The sequence below is a fragment of the Artemia sp. Qi Xiang Cuo genome, chromosome 14, assembly GCF_049724085.1.
Source record: "Artemia sp. Qi Xiang Cuo chromosome 14, ASM4972408v1, whole genome shotgun sequence".
Lineage (NCBI taxonomy): Eukaryota > Metazoa > Arthropoda > Branchiopoda > Anostraca > Artemiidae > Artemia > Artemia sp. Qi Xiang Cuo.
This window is the reverse complement of record NC_142807.1, coordinates 3,859,418-3,882,281: the sequence shown is the minus strand read 5'-3', so window position 1 is coordinate 3,882,281 and position 22,864 is coordinate 3,859,418. Positions and strand designations below refer to the sequence as shown.

At 34.1% G+C, this 22,864-nt stretch overlaps 1 long non-coding RNA gene across 1 annotated transcript in view; it reads left to right on the top strand.

Annotated features, from left to right (window-relative positions):
• The window catches only part of LOC148944052 (uncharacterized), a 55,556-nt gene extending 32,898 nt beyond the window's left edge, over window positions 1-22,658 (top strand). The window contains exon 3 of the long non-coding RNA XR_016142877.1: window positions 22,477-22,658. This is a non-coding gene — a long non-coding RNA (uncharacterized LOC148944052). The remainder of the gene's footprint in view (window positions 1-22,476) is intronic.
• Window positions 22,659-22,864: the final 206 nt, after the last annotated feature.

The window sequence follows — 22,864 nt, the reverse complement described above, 5'->3', positions numbered from 1 at the left end:
AACGAACAAGACGGCAAGTAAAAAGGAAGATTAAACACTAAAAACCTAAAAATAGAGCAAAACACGATTCAGATCAAGTTCTAGCTATGAATAGCGTCAGATTATCGAATTTTTTAGTCAAGTTAGGCATATTTGATTTACTTTTGGTTAAAAATTTTTATTTCAATCTTCATTTAGAAGGCAATTTCAGGAGGGATTCTACATCTTAGAAAACTCTTATGTCCATAGTAGAGAGGAGATGTCGCCTCGACTTAATCCATGTATAAGACCATTAGTAAAGATATCACTGTCATCACCCTGCAGTCTTTTTATTGGTAGAAATTAAAGGATAAGTAAAAAATTTTTTTTGTTTTGTTTTTGATGACATCAATTTTTGTTTGGACCTGGGTCGATTTTTCATAGAAAATTAAAGGGGACCTTAGTCTGTATAGGTAAAATGTAACGTGACTGACTTGCAAAAATATGTAACAAAAATTAGAGGACAAGATATGTCATAGATAAACCAATGGAATTAAAGAACATTTTGTCACAGAACTATAGAACAGTGATCTCTCTTTTATTGTATACGTTATAGGTATAAACTAGTGAAATTAAATTTTTCGCCAAGGAGCTAAAGACATTAATGTCTCTGTTTCTCTTTGGAAGTAATGTTTAACACAGAGCTGTAGGACAGCATACGTCATTGATATAATATAATGAAATTAAAAGCTTTTCTTTTTTTTTTCTCCTAGGAGCTATAAGAAATTAAACTCTCTGTTTCTCTTTCAAAGCATTCTGATCCAAAAAACTAAAACTTAACTAGCTCACAGAAGTTTCTATTCAACCTTTAAGTATTGTTTTGATTGGCCCTGATTGGCATAAAAATACTAATTTCTTATACTTGAAGGACTGAAAAATATCCCTTCCTACGATCGTTTAAAAATAAACTACAAAAAGAATCACGGGCCTTGGGTTCCTCCCCAGGCTTCCCACAAGACGTGGTCCACCGCCAGTTGTCGTTCTTAGTCGACCACGATCTTCCTACCTTTGGTTATTTTCTGTGATCGTCAACGTTTTGACATCACTTGTATTTTTTTTTTTTCATTAATATTGACTTGGTTAACTTTACTTGCACACTGTTAAAGTTATTATGGTGTTAAATTTATTATATTTGAAATTTGTCTTTACATTAATTAGGGATATTTCCATCTGTCAGGTTTTTTAACCGTTCTACCTGACTGTGTCGTTATTTTCTACTCAGTTTCTTGTGGTTTTTTCTTTTTAGGTTTGTCTAGCGAAATAATGTCAAACTTTTTTTATTGTTTTTTAAAAAATTCTTTCCCTTTTAATTTCGTTTTTTTCCCGGGTGAGGCTGATGAGGGTAGTCTTGGTTTCACTATTTATTTAGCTAATATATGTTCTGATTCACCATCAGGCTCTACGAAACTAGTTTCTAATGAGTCTAGATTGGAACTTTTAGAGGTGGTATTTTTTGTGGTATCACCTGCCCGTTTTTCGTAGATTTCTACTCCTCTGGAAGTAGAAGATTTATTCCCGAAGTCCTCGTTTTAAGTTCTCAAATCGGGAGATTTGAAAGATTCTTGAGAGCTTTGGGGGAAAACAAGAGTTTTTGTAGGGTTCATCCATTGTTTTAAGGTCATGTCTTCGGGGGGATGAGAAATTTTTTAATCTAGGGTTTCGCTCCATGAAGTCCACTGTTTAGGTTTGGCCTTGGATACAGTTATATCATGATATTGACTTTGCTGGTCATTCGTCTGAGTCTTATTCCCGGGCAATGTACTTTGACTCCTTTTTATGGGAAAATTTATTAAATCCATGGCTTATCGCAGGTTAGTTTTAGTTAAATCTTTGGGAGGGATTTTCTATACAGTAATACCGGGGGTTTCTACAGCTCTATTTAATTCTTCATGTAAACACGTGGACCTTTCTATCGGGGTTGCAAGGGAAACGATATCGTCAGGCAATCTTTTGGGAGGACTTGGGGTCAAAATTCTATCGGGGAAGAACTGGTTTTTTGGAGATATTGTATAATCTAAATCTCCTGCGCTTGCTGATGAATAGCTTTTTGGACTTTTTGGCGTTTTGTTTTCAGGAAAAAATCCTGGTATTAGGGATTTTTTCTTAGGAACAACTAAATTTTCCATTGCTAAAAATTCTTCAAAGTTTTCCTGGTCACTGTCATTCTCAAAATAGTCTTGCTTGAAATTAAAGGGTTTTAGCTCTGCCAATCTTGATTTAGGGGGTTCATTTTCCGAGTCTGACGAATCAGTAGAAGAGGGATGGGATACCCATCTCTCTGGAAATTTGGCTGTTTTTATTCGGCTAACATGCGCCTTGTAAGTTTTTCCACTATCGGGGTTTTCCATTTTTAAAGTATATTCGTTATCGTACTTTTTGACAATTCTGTACGGTCCGGAATATTCGTTGGAAAGTTTTTTTCCTTCCGTTTTCACCTCGTTCTTTAGGTAAACGAAGTCTCCTACTTTGAAATCTATATTCCCCTTAACTTTGGGTTGGTTTCTTAGTTCTTGGTTTATTTTACATTTTTCCAACTCTTGCCTAACTATTTTTTAAGTTTTACTCATTCTATTCATGAATTCTTGTTTATAATCTTCAGAGCTATTATAATACTGCCGGGATTCAATAATCTCATCATACGGGATTCTAAAATCTTGACCAAAAAGTAAATAAAATGGATTGTCTCTGGTTGTTTCGGAATAAGCAGTGTTGATTACGTTAGTTAAATAAGGTAAGAGTTTATCCCATTCGCTCCTATTGACTTTCGTATAAATACTTAGAAAGTTTGAAAATATTTTATGCCTGTTTTCTATTTTGCAATTAGCTTGTGGATGGTACGGCCCTGTCACCATTTTCTCTATATTAAGGAAACTCATTAAATCGTTTGTTACTTTTGCAATAAAATTGCTCCCGCTGTCGCTAAAAATTTTATTATGAATGCCAAATTGTAAAAATAATTTTGCTAATGCCTTACTTGTGGCATAAGCACCTTGATTTTTTAATGCTTTTGCAATATTAAATCCTAAAAAATGATATACAACCGAAAGAATGCAAGTATTATCTCTGCTAGAAACAGGTAAGCCTCAACTTGTCCCGTATAGGTCAAATAAGCTAATATCGAAGGGGTAATTCACTACTGGAACTCTTCCCATTGGAGGATGTGGGTAAGCTTGGGAGATTTTTCTCAAGTTATATGCTTCGCATGTACTTACAAATTCTTTAAGTTTTGTCAGTGCCGATTGTACGTAAAAGTATTGTTTTAACTTATGGAACGTTTTCATAACTCCTAAATGTCCACCTGTGTCCGAATGAAAATATTCAGATGCAGGCCCTATCAAGTTTTGTGGTAATACAGGTATTATCGAGGTTTGGTTTCTATTTGTCTCAGCAGTCACAATTCTACACAGTATTTCTTCATCAAGGTCGTAGTAAAAATTATCTATCTCTTTTGTAAGAGTTTTGAATTTATCCGGTAACGCTTTATCATTCACAAAATAATCAATTAGTGCTACACACATTTCGTCCTTTTTTTGCTTTCTTTTTATATTTTCCAGAGATAAGGGACAATAGTCAATCTTATTTTCTTTTACTGCGTCTTTGACTTTGTTTTTCTTACATCCATGTTTGCTTTTAGCATTAATAGCATTAACTTCATTTTCTTCAGTTTCCGACGGACTATTTTCTGGACATCTATTCAAAAAGTCGCAAGCTTTGTTTTGTTTTCCCTTTAAATGTTCAAATTCTCAATCTAGGTCTTGGATTTTCATAATCCATCTAGCTAGAATGCCCGTGGGGTTTTTAAATGTGCGCAGGTACTGCAAGCTTTAATTGTCTGATCGTAATATAAATTTTCTACCAATTAAATAATGCCTAAATTTGTCCAAGTGGTAGATAATAGATAGCAATTCTAAGTTCGTTGCGGAATAACTACGTTCGCCTTTTGATAAAGTTTTACTTCAATAGCATAGAACTTTTTCAATTTGTTTGGGTGTTCCCTGTAGATGGTTAGGGTCTTCTACCGGCATTATTTGCGAAAGGATAGCGCCTATGCCTTTTGAGCTAGCATCCGTAGTAACGATGATTTTCTTTTTTCGAAATCAGGGAGTGATAAAATAGGTTCAGAGGTGAGTGTCTTTTTGAGTAGGTCTAGGGAAGTTTGAGCTTCCTGGGACCAGATCAAATTATGAGAATTCCCTTTAGTTAATTCTGTGAGGGGTTTCGCAATCTGGGCATAATTGCGTACGAATTTTCTAAAGTAGCCAGTAAGGTCTAAAATTCCCCTTAATTATTTCAAAGTTCTGGGGGGCTTGAGGTTTTCAACACATTTAATTTTATCAGGGTCTGGGGATATCTCTCCCTGGGTAACTACTACTCCTAAAAATTTAATTTTGGATTGAAATAAATTTACTTTCTCAGGCCGGAATTTTAAATTGCCTTGCCTGAAGTTCTTGAACCCCATAGCTGAATTTGCCAAGTGCTGCTCAGTGTTTTTCCACGGGCATATAATATCATCAAAAAGATGCATTATAACTTTAAATCCTCTTAGCAGATGCACCGGGAGTCTGCATAGCGTGCTTGAACTAGTTTTTAGTCCAAATAGCACTCTCAACTATTCATAAGATCCGTATTCGGATGCTGAAAATGCAGTTTTATGGACATCCTTTTCGGCTATTTTCACTTGATGGTAGCCTTGGGTAAGGTCCAAAGAAGTAAAAATTTTGTTTTTGCTTGAAATTGATTCAAGAATTTCGTTTATTCTTGGTAGAGGAAATTTATCGCTAACTACTTGTTAGTTGAGGGCTCTATAATCTACTACGAGTCTAAGATCGCCATTCTTTTTTGGTACTAAGATTACTGGTGCACTATACGGGCTTGTACTTGGGCGTATAGTTTCATTTTTTACTAATTCATAGATTTTATTTTTAAACCACTCTTTGTGCTTGTATAATACACGGTATGGCTGTTTTGCAACGGGATTACCAATCGTAAAAAATTAATGTTCGTAAAATGGAATTAGCCCGTTATCATCTTCAGATGCAGAAAATACATCCTTAAATTTCCATAATAATTCGCATAATTTTTTCTTAAGTTCCATATCCGTAATATGATCCATTTTAAATTTTTTAAAAAATTGTGATTTAGTCAAAGGATATTCGTTATTTGTAGTTTTAATGCCGTTAACTAGGTTTCTTTTAGAATTTTCCCATGTATTTAAATCATTTTCCGTTAAAACCTCGATTTGGACTAAACAAGTCCCCTTTTTTAATTGTAATTGTATCATTTTTCATGGTTATTGGTTACCCAAATAAAACCTTTCCTTTTGTCATAAGATATAATCTGTTCTTCACATAACAGATTTTCGGGTATCTCAGACGATTTCGCAAACAACATTTCTGATATGCTGATTATTGGCTCGATCGTTTGTGAAATTTGGATTTTTTGCATCGTGTTGGGAGATATTTTTGTTTTCTTTATCGCAAATCTGCAATATGTCTCTTCATTTTCATTGTTTATTAGATTCATACTGGCGCTAAGCTGCACCATTGCGGCATCTTGCTGCGTCACGTTGGGTTTTATTATGTTTTTCCATAATTCCGCTATTTTTTGAATTTCGTTTGACCTGTACTGTTGTATATCTCCTATTTTTATTTTCGCATATTCAATACTTCTATTATTTAAATTTAATTCATTTCTGCAATATCTCTCAGGAAAATTGAACAAATTTCCAATTATGCCATGTCTTTGCGAGACATGAGGTTCAAAATACTTCGACATTATATCACTAGGACTTTTGTTTACTGTTATGTTATCTTCGTAGCCTCTGTTACGATTTCTTAAGGTAGAAATTTCTTCCCCTACCTTGGCTGGGTATACAAGCTTCTCGTTGGCTACGTCTAATAGTATTCTATTTGACATTAGAAAATTTGCCCCTATAATAGCTTCATGTGGGAGATTGTCACATATAATAAAATTTGTCATGAAGGTTCTATTGTCCCTTTTTACGTTTAGGCAAATTGACCCTTTTGCATTTAATTTATGACCTGTAACGCTTGTTAAATTGGGATTATTAGGGTTCTTTTGTCGCCTAATGTGCAGAGGCAACATATTAAATACGCAAGAGTTTATGTTATTTACAGTATCTCCACTGTCAACTAAGGCCGTAAAGTAAACGTTTTCTACGCAAAAATCATTAAATATAGGTAACTTGTTAATAATATCACTACAAGAAGGCACTAGTATTGTTTTGGACCTATTAAATATCCCTGGCACCCTCTGGGTCCAACTTATGTTTCTGAGGGGCCTGAAGCGTTTCCTTGAGAATTTATTTCATTTGTTGGTGCCTGTAATAGATATTCAGACGTATTGGGTTCCGTAGGCATATTGAAATGATTTACGTCTGCCTGTCTTCGCCATGTATTATTATGGTAACGTGGATGTCTCGTGTCAGTGCCGTTCGCTGGCGCTGATTGCCAGTGCCGTTGGCTTGTAAAGTGTTCATGTTTCATCAGCGAGTTGTCACGATTTTTGTGTTGTATTCTTGTATTGTATTTGCCTTGGCGCGTATTTGTGATTTCTAACCGGTAACTAATTTACCGATTGGGGATAGGGTTATCTCGATTTGCTTGGTACGCGTTATAAGGTACTTATTGTCGCGATCCCCCCTGGCTATAGCCTACTGCACGACCGGTGCTAAAATTTGTTCTTTCGAACAAATGGTTGCCGTAATTTTGCGTATTACCGATAGCATTTCTTGGTATGGGATTGGGGACATAGTGGCACTCTCTCTCTAAGTGGCCAACACGATTGCAATTATGGCACCTTATTATCGTAGGGTTAATGGGCTGAAAACGTAGGCCTACTGTTTTCTGCCTAGCGGGTTCTGGCGTTTTGTTTCTTTGTGCTACTGGGGAGTTATCCCTTGAAAGGAAATTTGGTGATGCCTGATCGGCCTTGAAGATAAGGTCCGCGTTTGAGTCGCCTAGGCTGTTTATTTTTGCATTACTATGATTAGCAATCATTTTATCAACTTCGATTAGTCACTCCACCTCTTGGACTGCAAGATCCAACGTCTGAATATTCTTGGATATTACTACTCTATATAGTTCTAGGGGTAGCCCTTGCAAAAAGGTATTTAGTATGACTTTTTTATACAGTTACCCAGAACCACTTCCGTATTTTGCTTCTACAGAAATGCGTATATTATCCAGGTATTCCCTTATATTCTGTGAAAAATCAAAGTTTACTACTCCATGTTTTAATTTATTTATTGAACTGGTTTCTATAAATCTCTCTTTGAATGCTTTTAACAATTCATCAACCGTATTTATTCGCAAGTTGGCGTTATTGCCTATGGTATGTGCGACTTTTTTTAGAAAGGTTAAGGCCTGGCCTCTTAATCGTAGAAGAAGCATGTCTTTTAACGCTGCAACGTCTGTTTTGGTTAAATGTACAAACTGGGTCAATTGGATATTAAATTTGTTAATATCTGACTGACCATTGTATTCCAGGATGTATTTTGTAATCTATATGTTTTTGTCTAATGCCTTTGGTAATTTTAACAATTAATTGATATCGTCAATATTTTTTTTTTTTTTGCGTTTATATCAATTTAAAATTTTAAGTAAACGATTTCGGGTGAGGCTGTTATATATTATTAGATATAATGGGTTTAATATCGTAGCCTAGCGGTTATAGGACTAATCAATTTTCTTATATGTCTGTATCTTTCCAACAATTAAATTCAAATTACAAAGTTTAAATAGCCTAACTAGTTCGCAGTTTTCCTCCAATTTCCGACACGCGCCATTTGTAGCGATAAAAGGTTTATTATTCGTGGCGATAGAAGATTTGCTTCTTGTGGCGATAGAGATTTCTCCGATAACGTAGCTTATAGCGCTGGAGATTGTGCCAATAGGCTAGTGCCGCTTTCAACTAATAAGATCAAATTGAATATTCAGGCATATAAATGTGGTCTCTTTTTTGTCGAGAAATCTGGAGATCAGATTCATCTGGGAGCATTTACCTTGAAAACTTACGCACTAATTACATATTATCGGACTAGGCGCAGCCATATAAATGAAATAAACACAGATAAAAAAGACAATAGATTTATTGAACTTACATGCTTAGTTGTACAGCAACGGGTCACTTCAATGACAATAATGCTGACCGAGATGAAAGAGTTAAAACTTCTATCTCAATGGATCTTCTCAAGTCAAACTTACGATTAAAAATTAAAAAACACATCTACCCCACTTCCAAACGCAGTTCTTTTGTCCTGCACTGTAAGGACTGCTTGCCATTGGCTCACGTGGCACAAGGACGCGAATCGTCGTCCAATAGTCTCTTCTAAATGTTTTTGATGATTCAAGCATTCACACGGTTTTTTTGCCATTTAAACTTTCTTAGAAATGTTGTGCATAGCATTTTTTTTGCTACTAATTATCTTAGCGAAATTCGAACGACTAGCGTCGTCGTTCGACTGAAGCTAGAATGCAATTCCTCTTTTTGCTGATTAAGAATTTAGACTCTTGGAAGCGGTATTTGAACTCAATTAGGGGACGTTTAATTTCTGCCCGAATCATCTTTAGAAGGAAAGAATCTTGTATTTTAAATATATTATATTCTACTGCTGGTGCATATTCGCGACTTCCCTGACCATAAGAACCTAATTGACTTTTAATTACGGAAAAATCCTGAGACTAAGAAGGCGAAAACCAAGAGAAGAACACGGGGAAACGGCCGAAATGCAGAAGTTAAACCCGGAACCCCGGGAGAACGTCTAAGCCAAGAAAAAGGGAAGACATTAGAAAACGAGTGGGTATAGAGGTCTCCACTCGTCCTTGCTATGTCTTGTTCCCTCATTGTAAGTGTCGTTTACGTAAAACCGTGTGGCTATGACGCTGCAACATGCGTTTCTTAAACAGCACGGACGTGCTTGAACAACGCAGGCATGAAATATGTTGTAAAATTAGACCTCAAACTTAATAATGTAGAGTAACTTATGTTTAAAGGATTGTTTTAAATCTAAGGGAAAACTAAATAAGTATTGAAGAATTAAATAAGCCTTTTATCGTTGTTACCTTTCTCAAAACAAATTTGGAGACATCTCTGTTTTAGATTTCCCAATGGGAATTATATGTATATGAAACCAACATGATAATAATTTCGTTTTATTAAAGCCAATATTCATGTAGTAGTGTTAGTGTATCTATTTAAGGTTGTCTTTTAGGTTTACATTCAACCCAAAATGCACCTAATTGTACTGTTTATTATCTATTAAGATTACTTGATTTTAAAGAACGTGTGATCCAGCCTCGCTATTTTTATTACAGGAAGTGGATTGACATATTGGATATCGATCATTACAATGAGTTGTCCAGCGCAGATACAACCTAGTAGCATCTATTTTCATCATACCTCAACCATTGAAGAGTACTCACCATAGACTCCAGCCAATTTTCATCCCAGCTACGTCTACGAAAATTACAGTTACCTTTTGATCGTTGTTTCCTCGACCATGACCCATATTACGTATCAGGTAACATTATATTTGAATCTCAAGATCCATTGCATTATCGAACTATATAATAACATAAATCCTGAGAACCCCATCGACCAGTACAAGATATAATTACCTAGATATCACCCATGATAATCCTTATGGACACATGAACCATTTGACTGTATAGTTATGATATTTGATGATCCCAAAAATTATTTCTATGACGCAGATTCACGCGTCGAATCCCTTTCGACCATCTCTCGGAATCCATCTTATCCCCTCTGTGTGGAAAGTTCATATCTCTGTTATCCCATAATATTACGAGATAATTTCTGAAAAATGGACCTGGAAACCAACCATTGAATTACAGGAACCAAAATTAACCCCAGTGACTAACCCCTCAGTGACAATATACCCCTCCCACAAGTTAAAGACAATATGTTGAAGGAGTCACTATAGTTTGATGTCGACCTGTTCCAAATCCAAACTTCATTTTCCCTGTGATTAACCTAGGAATCACCGCAAAGGTTATAAGACGCAAGCCATGCACTAACACTTTTATAAGTGAACCGTGATCTCTAAGTGCACGAATGAACAATTTTATACGAGAAATACATTCTCTATGTGCCTTAAATTATCCCAAAAATGATATTCTGAGAAGAAAATAAACGCACTCCCAGTGTTCGGCCCCTTAATGATAAGACACCCTATAAACTATCAAAAAGCAGGTGAGAATGAAATCTGATAAGAACATTCCTACACCTGTATATGGAAACATCATTTCTCAGTTCACAATTAGAGAAAGCTTGTTGTGTGAACACAATTAGACTGGAACTATTTCATGAAGTAACTATTTTGTAAGTGCTTTAAAAATTTTGCCAAGACTAATGGAATAAAGGACCATAATTTACAACAGGAGGATTGAGTACGCCAAAGAGACTCGAAGGTGATGAAATAGGTGTGAATTTACAGACGTTACTTCTTAATAACTTTGATAACTCAAAAATCCCAATATCCTATCATTAACGTTGTGTAGCAAACATCCCCAGTGAAAGTATTTTAATGTTACCAGTGAACATAGTCAACCCAATATTGGGTGCTTTAAATCGTTCTTATGTGTAGTGTTAGATGTCCAGATAGAGTTACGTGTAGTGTTGTCGAACCATTCAGTTAATGTAGCATAGATAGATAGCAGCATGCCCTATAGACAACAATATCAAAACAAAAACTTGTAAAAGGTGAATTCTCAAAAAAAAATCTTATGTAAAGGTAGAATAGCCCCAACCTTGTTGGAAATGTAAAAGTAATCAGTGTTAGATGTAGAAAAAGAAAAAAATCCTTAGTATAGTAGATAGGCTAGAACCATGAATAATCTTAGTCCGGTAGATGAATTTTAGATAGAGAAGTAGAATAAAATAAGAAAAGTAATAGAGAAAATTTTTAGCACTCCTGATTAAGCCAAAATAAAAATATAAAATAATACAATATCAATCAAAATTTTATAGAATAAATAGTTAATAAATAGTGAATATTTCGAAATCCCAAAGGCAAGCAAGTCGTAATGACGGGACGTCATTAAATATTGGGAAGGGTAATATGTACCGTGAGTAAAATGTGATATATTTAAAATACAAAAAAATAAAGTTCCTTCTTTCTAAAGATAATTCCGACTTCCTCTAATTAAGTTTAAATCTAGTTTCAAAAAAAAGAAAAGTTCTCAATCAGCAAAAACAAGAATTGCCTTTTAGCCTCAGACAAAGAACGGCGCTATCCAGTTCTGAATTTCGCCGAGAAGAGTGATAATAAAAAAACCACAAAATACAATGTTTTCGCAGGAAGTCTAAGTTATAAGAGTGTTTGAACGTTTAAATAATCAAAAATATTTAAGACAGATGATTGGACGGAGGGTTTGGCCCGCCTCAGGACTTAGGCCAATTGTAAGCCAGTTTTTAGAGCGCAGGACAAAAAACTATGTTTGATAGTGGGGTAAAAGTGCTTTTTGGAAGATTATTAAGATGAGAATTATATTGGCATTCAGGCATTGCGATTCAAAATTATTATGCAGTCATTGTAGAGACTTGGTTATTATTTGCCGCCAATTGAAGGGAGGCCTGTTGTACACCTAAAATGTAAGTTACAATAAATCTATTGCTCTTCTATTTGTGTTTATTTTATTTTATATGTCTGTATCTAGTCGCACGACAGGTAATTAGTTCGTATGTCTCCAAGGTACGTTCCCAGGGATCTGATTTCTATATAATATAACAAGTAATTGACTTCGAGATAACTCGAGGAAAAGAGGTTACATGTATATAATCACATATTTTATTTTCTCGCGTTCAGCGAGTGGCGTTGTCACCCATTTATCTACCCCCCCCCCCTTTTTTTGAAGCCGGTGCAGCCCTCGACGGCACGAGATAAGCTATAACGGCTCGGACGATGCGATCGTAAAATTACCCGACGAAACCTTTGATTTTCTTATCATATTTATAGTTTGCTTAGCCTATCACTCGACCTAAGAAAAATTCACCCGGCGGAAACGGCGCGACCTTTAACGCCTTAAGCGACACAGTCTTTAGCGCTATAAGTGGCGCTATCGAAGAACTTATAAGGTGTAAGTTCACGGCTTTCAAACATAATATTACATTTGACGCGGTCAATATTTATGATCACAATTAAGCCCAGTCCATAAAAATTTATCGCTACATAAGGAGGCAAGCAATGGACTGAAGCGCAATAGGCCCTGCTTTGAGCATTTCTTGTTGGTGATTTAAAATCCATGCATTTTTCTGATTAAAACAAGTTACTACCTACTTTCTGGTATGAAAAAGCTGTTAGTGGGAGAGAGAACTAAGTGCAGTTTTGACTTACTGTATCAGAACTTTTTGTTTGCACCAAGCTCGAACTCAAACTCACCTTGTTTTTTTATCGAGTCATAAACTAGCCTGTTTTTGAACTGAGTCAGTCCACAGTTTTGAATTTTTCATGAATTAAAAAAAAAAGCAAGACACATAAAGAAAGAAAAACAAGCAAAAATGGGGTTTTTATAGGCCGAATGAAAATACTGAAAAAACAAAGCGAATATTTCGAGAGGACAAACGCCTCTTCTTCAGCGCGAAACGAAACGATGTATCTAAGGAAAGTGCCGAAGAGAAAACAAAACAACAACAAAAAACAAACGCGGAAAGTCAATGTGAAAAGAACCAAAATTCAAAGAAAAAAACAAAAAACTTAAAAGATGAATAAAATTCAATAAAAGCCAAAAATTAAAAGAATTAAAACCAAATACCTAACAACTATAAAAGCGAGTTATTCGCCAATATCCGCGATTTGCACAAAATCCAAAAAAATATGAACTGCCATCGACGGATACTAGCGAACAACTGACAAAGAAAAGGAAACAATTCAGTCACTCAAAAAACAAAACGAACCAGCAATTAAATAAGTTGGAGAACTATGTCATTTGATTTCGGATTTTAATTAATGCATTTCTTGCTTCTTTTTTGTTGTTGTTGTTTTTTTTTCTCTTCGGCACTTTCCTTGGATACAACCTTTTCTTTGTCAGTTGTTCGCTAGTATCCGTCGATGGCAGTTCATATTTTTTTGGATTTTGTGCAAATCGCGGATATTGGTGAATAACTCGCTTTTATGGTTGTTAGGTATTTGGTTTTAATTCTTTTAGTTTTTGGCTTTTATTGAATTTTATTCATCTTTTAAATTTTTTGGTTTTTTCTTTGGTTTTTTGGTTCTTTTCACATTGACTTTCCGCGTTTGTTTTTTGTTTTTGTTTTTTTTATATCTTCGGCACTTTCCTTGGATACAACCTTTTCTTTGTCAGTTGTTCGCTAGTATCTGTCGATGGCAGTTCATATTTTTTTGGATTTTGTGCAAATCGCGGATATTGGTGAATAACTCGCTTTTATGGTTGTTAGGTATTTGGTTTTAATTCTTATAATTTTCGGCTTTTATTGAATTTTATTCATCTTTTAAATTTTTTGTTTTTTTGTTTGATTTTTTGGTTCTTTCCACATTGACTTTCTGCGTTTGTTTTTTGTTGTTGTTTTTTTTTCTCTTCAGCAATTTACTTGGATACATCGTTTCGTTTCACAATGAGAAAGATATGTGTTTTTACTCTCGAAATATTAACTTTGTTTTCTCATTATTTTAATTTGGCCTATAAAAAACCCATTTTTGCTTGTTTTCCTTTCTTTATGTGATGTCAGGCCAATGTGGTTTAAGAAATTATCTTTTAAGCAAGACACAGTTGTTTTGCCTCTGATTATCCTTTATGGGAGACTAATCAAATTGGCCATACTATCTTAAATTCGGGTTCAACCTTAATAATAATGTAATAAAGCCCGCCTCTGTACTCAGTGATTGCTACTGCATTGTCCCTGATTGGTCTTTGCAGGAGCCTTATCAAATCACTCAGTTATCCATAATTATCCTAAATAGGAGCCAATCTAAAAAGAAATTGGATGGTCTTTGTATAATTGTAAAAATAAATGGTACTTTTTGTAAAAAGTATAAAAATGGATGGTCCTTTATGTCAAATTGTAAAAATGGTTTTGTCCTACTATAAGGACCAACTATTATAAGATATGCTAAAAGAAAATATTTTTCCGATAAATTTTTACAGTAGAAGTCAAATATGAAACAGACATGGCAGCTAATCAATGATAAAATCCGCCCCAATCATCCTTCGAATTCGATAGTTAATTGTCTTGAACTTGATGGTTCCAAAGTGACAGATCCAAAAAAAGTTTCAGATATTTTTGGAAAGCATTCCAGTATTATTGGGTCTAGGATTGTATCGAGTATAAACAGGCAAGAGAGTCAGTCGACTGATTTTGTTGTGGACGATGAATCACCAAACTCATTTGAAATTTCTGAAATTACACCTCAGGATGTTAAAAAACATATAATGAAACTAAAGCAAAGTTTTTCATTGGATGATTTTGGGCTCTCTACACAAATTATGAAACAAATAGCTCCTAATATTGTGTTGCCACTTCTTTTTCAGACATAGGCCTTTCTTTTAATGTAGGTAAATGTAAGTTTCTTTCTTTTAATAACATTTCTAGTACTTCCTTTGGCTGTAGTGGCTTTACTAAACCTCTCGTAGATTCTCTTCGATGGCTCGGTATTTCAATTACTAATAGTCTTCCGAGCTTGCGCCAGCGCACAGTCTCAGATATTAATATGAAAATCAAATTAGGATATGGTAAGATTGTAGCCAATAGAGGCAAATATAATTAACTTGCGTTGGCCAAGCTCTACTCAACTTTTTGTGACCATCAGTTCTTTTTACTTCTGGATTTTTTTTCCTTTCTTAAGGAAAATGAATTAAAAAGAATCCCGATTAATTATTTTAGATTTTTTAAATTTTTGTTGTTTCTTCCACCTTGGACAAAAAGCCGGGTAATTATTAATAAATTTCGTGTTCCTAATATTACTGAAAAACTGGAAGCACTACACAGAAAACTTTCAAATGCTGCATGTATCCCTTTTTCTCCGCACCATCACCTTATCAGGTTTTTTCAGTCGTAAGTTATTTTTCTTTTATTTGTTTAGTTGTTTTTCCCTGTTTGGTCATTATACATTTTTTAGTATTGTAAAGAGTGAGTAAAAATCAAATAATGATAATAATAATGACAGCTTGTGTCCATATTTCTGCATATTTCTGCTTATTAGACTCAGCAAGTTGTCAGTTTTTTTTCTCTCTTCCTCTTTTTCCCCTCCTTTCATGTTATTTCTTTTTTGTTTTAGTTTCTTTTAAATTATTATGTGTTAGTCTGTAACTGGTAGTCTTTGATTTATATATTGATTTGTGTTGCATTTTATTTGTTTTTTCTCGTGATAGTCCACGTATTGTACCTCTGTACAGTGTGGGTCAGAAATAAATAATAATAATAATATAGCCCCACTGTTGGCACATATTTTTAATATGTCTCTACTAAATGGAGTTTTTCCTGATCTTTTAAAAAATTCCCATGTATTAGCTTTGTATAAAGGTGGTGCTTCTACGGATACTTCAAACTATAGTGGAATTTCACTGTTATCTGTTTTTAGTAAAATTTTGGAACAAATTGCTCATAAAGCACTTCAAAATTATTTATGTAATAATCAAATATTGCATCCCTCGCAGTATGAATCATTAAAGGAAAATCAGCAGAACTAGCAATTCATCAGCTTTTAATTGAAATAAATAATGCGCTCGATACTGGTCAGAACGCCTTGGCTATATTCTTGGATGTGGCCAAGGCGTTCGACTCGGTTGATCACTGTCTTTTACTAAATAAACTAAAAAAATATTGATTTTCTTCAAATTCTTTTAATTTTTTTGCATCTGACCTTGCTGAAAGAAAAATTGAATACCATGATAGTAAAAATGGAATCCGATCTAAGTCATTTTCCGTAAATTTTGGGGTTCCTCAGGGCTCTGTTTCGGGTCCTACCCTATTTCTTTCTTTTATTAATGATTTGCCTGAGTTTCTTCCTATCTGCAAAATTGTTATGTTTGCGGATGATGTTGTGATTTTTTCTTCCCATTCAGATTTAAAACAGTTTTTCCTGAACATCCAAAGTACTCTATCAACTACTTCAGAGTGGTATTGTCGAAACCTTCTTCGATTAAATGAAAGGAAATGCCAGGATATGCTATTTTCACGAGTTGGTTCAGTCAATTCTGATGCTTCTTCTCTTTATTTAAATAATGTAGAATTGAAACGGGTACAACAGTTTAGATATCTTGGGATAATTATAGATGAAAATTTGTCGTTCCATGAACATGTTAAAACTCTATCGTTAAAAGTTTCTAGGAATGTTGGGATTATGTACCGTCTCCACCATTTTTTCCGGTTAATATACTTAAATCAATTTACTTTTCTCTGGTCCACCCTTTTTTTTCTAAATTGTGTTTCTGTGTGGGCTTCAACATTTCCTTCAGTCTATAAACCCCTTCAAATTTTAAAAAATAAAGCGATAAGGATTCTTTTTCAGATTGGTAATAGGTCTTCTGTTACTCATCTTTTTGGATCAGCTAGAATTTTTTCTTTACATCAACTTCATTTCATTGCAATATCCCAGATATGTCACAATTACGTTTTTGGCCAGTTAGCATCAGATTTCCATGGAATATTTCTTCTTAACTGGCAGCTCCATATCCAACATCATTCAGGGCTAATTTCTTGCAGGAGTTTAGGCGACCGGGTAGAGCAGGATTTATTTTGATGCATATTGGTCCAAAGGTGAGGAATTCTATTTCCCTGGATATTAGAGAGTGCGGTGATTACCAGCAGTTTCGCAAAATGATGGGAAAGTTTATCTCTGATGGTTGATTTTGGTTTTATTTACCTTGTTTGTATTTGGGCAGTTGTCCAAGAGGCTTGTTGTTTTTTTTTATTGTTTTCTTTTCATTTAATTTGTTAATGGTGTTTAATAATTTGTTGTAATTTTTAATGCGCTCAATTATGCCACCAGGCATGTGCGCAGGTGTATATTGTAGCATTATGTATATTTCATAAATAAAATATCTGTATCTGTATCCTAGAAACATGAGAGGAAGCTTGTTCAGTCAGAATTTGAAGGTTTTAGTACAATTTTTATGGGTTTAAACTAATCAGGGAGCATTCTATGCCTTTTTTTGTTGTTGCTTTTTACTCATGTAGTCCTCTGTGACATAGTATCAAGCTGTTGAGATAGCCATTTCACTCAAAATGCTTGAATATATATGCAATATTGGTTTCATCAAATGGGATCATAATATTCCACTAAATTTGTAGAATTTTGAAAAACTAGTGCTTTACTGAAGACTGATCCTAATCGGGGGTTTCAGGATATTAAAATTGTATGCTAAAATTTGCCTATTTTATGGCAGGTGAAAAACTATCGACAACCGTATAAACTGCAAAGCAATGATTGCTGCTTGTTTCAAGTTTTATCTTCGCTCTTTACGTATTTTGCACTGTTGTGAAATTAGCTCTCAACTATTGCAGATGCAATTGTTAAACAACCTTGATGCACACAGTGTCTTTTGATTTGGTTTAACATCCCCTCAGCTTTCCCTTAACTTGGTACACTAAGTTATTCCTGAGACGTTGTAGATATGCCATTTTGATAACCTGGATGCACTTAAAGTCTTTTGATTTAATTCTTTATTTTCCCCATACTTCTGGAAAATTTCTACTTATTGCCCTTAGCCATTACTTACATATTTCAGGTACGCTCTTTTCCCCATCTGGATGCATTTAGTATCTTTAAGTTTAGTGCAAAATCCTCAGCATTCCTAGGAAATTTCAACTTACTACCCTGAACAGTTCCCTTGATAATTTGCGGATGCGTCGTTTTGACAACCTCGATGTACGTATTCTCTTTTGATTTTGTTCAATATTAGCCCCAAAATTTCCTGAAGATTTCAAGTTAATACCCTTAGCACGTCCTGAGATATTGCAAATACATTCGTTTTACATCCTTGGTGCTCATAGTGTCTTTTGTATTTGCTAAACATGCCCCTAATTATTCCCTGGAAATTTCAAATTAGTACTCTTAGATTTTGTAAGATATTGAACCTACATTCCATAGATAACCCGGATGTACGTAGTCTCTTTTGGTTTAATTCAACATCTCCCTCAACAAGCCCTGAAATTTTCAGCTTAATAATGTCAGTTGTTCCTGATATTCCGCAGATACATCCTTTTGACAAGCTGTATGCTCCCAGTGTCTTTTTATTTTTTTTCAGCATCTGCTTTTAAATTGTCTGAAAGTTTCACCTTATGCGCTTAGCTTCTTTGGAACCCAGGACCAAACATGCCCCCCTTTCCCAATAATAAAAGCTGTATCATCATAGTGCTTTTATTTCTCTCATAAACACAATAATTGAGGAGTAATAAATATATTGAAAGAAGAATCAAATCATATCAATATAAAATAACCAACTCTAAGTGGCAGATGTGACAAAAAGAGCGTCACAAATAAATAACTAAAAAAAGATGCTTGTGTATCTCAATTTTTTTCAAGAAAGAAATTGAGTTCAGTCACGTAGATAATTTTTAGATTTATTTTACTCGGTCATACTCAATTTTTTCTACCTCAAGCAGGCTTCTAGTTCTTCATATACTTTTCAAGGATGTATAACGTGTGCTTAGAGGGAAACCAAGTAAAAATTAAAAACATTTCTATTTTATATTTTTGTGGCTTATAATTTTTGAAGACAAATGGTCGATAACCTGTTAAGATTATTGCCAGAAAGCTGACTAAAGGGAGAATCAGTGACTGGTAAAGTCTAGCTAATTTGTTTTTTCTCATACAGCAAAGTAGATGAATGAGAGAATCAAAAGTATTTCGGATTTTTGGCTTCTTCTTCGGAAAAACACTCTATGGAGTCTAAAAACCGTCTTCTTTTGGTTTCATATAAAAATTTTTTTTGCTCGTTTATTTGCTTCAAATATTTTTCCTCTTCCTTCAAATTATATTTCCAATTAACCAAACTGAAGCACGTTTCAGGGTCAGGTCAACCTTACTAAAATATTCTATTGCACCTTAATAAGCGAATAATCTCCCGGAATAATGTTCTTTCTTCATTTCTTAGCAGGTTGATGTTAAGTAGCTCACTTGTGTCAGGCTTAATTTTTAATCTTGAAAAAATATTTCTTGTTTTGTTTCCTGACTTTGCAATGCTGTTGCAACTAAAGATGAGGTGTTGTTAAGTCTCAGGGACTAAAGAATAAATATACAATTTGGGTTTCCTTTTTTTTCCAATTATATTCTTTCCTCAACAATAAAGTATCACTTTGAATTCTGAAGTATGGGGCATTTTCTTCACGTGGGTGGAAAATAAGTACCAGGTGTAGCCTCTAAATAACTTATTAATAATAGAGGCACATTTTCTTAGTGGAGAAATATGGAACACCTAGGTACATCACTGATCCAAAGCATGGAAAACCCAGGTGAAGACTCCGGTTTATGTTGTAAATGGAAAACCCAGGTTTATATTGTAAAATGTTGACATTTTGCAACTGAAATTTTCAGACAATTTTTTTTTAAATCATTCAGTAAAATCTTAAAATTACCTATTGATGCTGCTTTAAACCAACTAAATAAAATAATGGCATCTGCAATGCAAAAAAAAGCATAATTGCTAAATAGATAAGTGAGGTTTTTGAAGAGGTATATTTTTAAACGTAAATGAAGGATATTTCCCCTCCTAGTTTCTCCCTCACCTCTTTTGACGGATATTTCATCAAAAGAAATCCGAGATCCCGAAGTAACACAGACTTAAAGATAAGAAAACCATAAACGAAAAGTTTTAATTGTCTTTTTTTACTGTATTTTCTCAAATTAAGTAATGCAGAAACATATGAAAGATTTTTGATCGCCCCTTTTATATCAACCAAAAACAATATAACGGGTCTCTCCAATTATAAGTAGAACTTGTATTCTGACAAAAGACAGCGTGATAATTATCGCAACTTGTACCTTCATTGAAGGCCAGCTTTCTGAACCCAAATCAAGTGAAGCAGATAGGTTTCACACTAGGCTCAAACAACTTACTTAATTGAGAACATTCTGTAGTAGGCTGGAAAGAATCACACGTTTCATACTTGCTTTTTTCATGCCTGGGAACCGTGATAACTGGACTGTTTTTAAAAAAGCTGGCATTTGCCCTGCTAGAGAAAAAACACTAAAAACCCTGGAGTTTGGCGAAAAAGAAACAATGACAAGATTTGAATAGTTAGAAAATCTGCAGAAATGGTCCAGAGAACTCATATGTTTAAGATATTTTTACGCTGAATTCAAATCAGAACTAAAATAAAAAACTGAGGATCCCAATTTAAAAGAAGATTATAAAATACCTGAACCTGTGAAGGATCATCACTGGAAGAAAACATTAAATCTGAAAATAGGTCCACCAATATCTTTTCTTTACATAATTTGTGCAACACATCGCTTGAATCTGTCCTTTTTTTCCTTGTTCTACAGTTCTCCACTGGGATTGATGTCACTATCAACATTACCGTAAGCTATATGTATTGACTTCTCTTAATTATCTCGTAATACTCTTAGAAAAGCCGCTTTACTAGCTTTCTTGTCATAGTAATTGGGGTGATCTGAAGTTTTTCTAAAGGTCTTGATAACGAACAACAAGACTTTAGCCATTTGCTGCTACCATTTATGTGTTGCTAGACTGACAGGGTATCTCCGATCTTATAAGTTTCGTAATATTTCAGCACAAACTACGTTTGAAATATATCTAAGTCAACGAAAAAGCTAGATGAACGTCGAATCAGTATTAATTGAAGTTTTTTCTCCTAGATTAAGACTGGAATACTCAAGTATACCAGCTTTGGAGACTTCCTGATTATCAAGTGGTCTGTATAACTCAGCAAGATTTCGGTCCGAAATTAATTTAGTTTTCAAATCTTGATCTTTCTTTCTATTTATTAACTGGGTTTTTCCAGTCAGTGAGAGTGACATAATTGGAAAATCAATAACAACTTTAACCAAACCAGAAACTAGATCTGATGTAAAAAGAAGAGCATGTGATCTAAAATGCTAGTTGGCCCCACCTTATGAAAATACGTACAATTATCAGTTTAACTTATATTTGACAATTTTGGTAGTGCAGAAAAAAAAGGAAGAATGTGAAAAAAATAAATCAAGCAAATCACCAAATATACAGATATTTGTTTGAGTGCTTGCGATAAAAAGCGTTCAATTTTCCATATGTATCTTGAAATGAATAATCAGACGGATTATCCCGGTAATCTACTAAAAAATAGCAATTAATTAAAATACATCTAAAATTGCGTCAAGTAATAAAATATTTACTCAAAGAAATCAAATAAAATTTGAATATTATGCATAAGAGTGACTGAAGAGTCCCGAAGAGTATCCACCCGTAGATAAAGCAGGAACGGAATAAGCAGTGTAACCTGGAAGGATCAAATTAAAAAGTGGTCAAAAATGTCCAAGGAGACGGTGCTCCTCCAAGCACAAAACTATTGGTCGGCAAAAGTATTCTAAAAAAAAGAAGTTGTTCCTTCTCATATAAACCCTTACGAATCAAAGGGCAACGAAAACTACAAGAAGAAGGGTCTTTTGGCGCCACAAATCACCTATATATATATATATATATATATATATATATATATATATATATATATATATATATATATATATATATATATATATATATATATATATATATATATATATATATATATATATATATATATATATATATATATATATATATATATATATATATATATATTATCACTATGTAATTAGCACTTGCATGTTAGCAAGGTAATCATTGTAATTAAATCTGATACCTAGCTACTTACATTCAACTGATTCCTAGAGAGAACCCTAGAAGTTGAACAACCTAATATTTTAAAAAGCTCAAATTTGTATTAAATGGATGAAAAAATGGATAAAATATATATTATAAAATCAGAACTGGTCAATTAAAAACAGGTCGTCTTTTTTTGTTTCTTTTTTTTAAATATTGATAGACTAGAAATAGTTCCCTTGAAATCAGAACTGAAACAGTGCCTTTGCTTTGTGTTGAGGGATTAAGACTTTCTTTTCATTTTGGAAACGACAGTTTTATTTGATTTTTTTTTATTTATTAATGTGTAATGACACAAATTTGAACTTTACCATTAAAGGAGAGGGGGTAAGGATGGTAGCAGATAACTCTGAGTACGATATTATAACCAAACGTTAATTACATTAAAAAAACTAGCTCTTTCAAGGTAAAGTTTTTATTATGACCTTGCGCATATTTTCTCTTGTGTAATATCTCTGATTTGCTATTTTGTGATGTGAAACTCTGGTTCTTACACATTTTCTTACTATGCAGCAAGCAATCTAATGTATATTTTTGGATTTTTTGAAGGATTTGTTGATTCTATAACCCTAACGTATAAGACTGATTTATCTTTCAGAAATTAAAGTTGAGGATGAGGCCCTTGGACCAACAAGCTCTGTCTTTTCACCTAATTTGGATGATGTTCCTAAGTGGACCTTTTCCTTGTCTCTTTCAGAACCAAAGGAGGACCCTGAATTGACTCAAATGTTTTCAATGGATAAGGATGGCCAAGGTATACAAAAAAAAATTAGTGACTAGTCGAAGTCACTAGTAATTAGTCCAAGGAAAAAACAGTAGCATTTCGTTATAGCTGGTGAAATGAACAAATTTATTGATAGCCTAAGTTTTCAAGTCACATGATACCATCAATTTTTTAAACGGAAATTATATAGATCGTATGGCTGGGTAAACTCCTGAATGCTTCTGTCAAACAACAATCCCCTTTTGAACAGCCATCCCAGTAA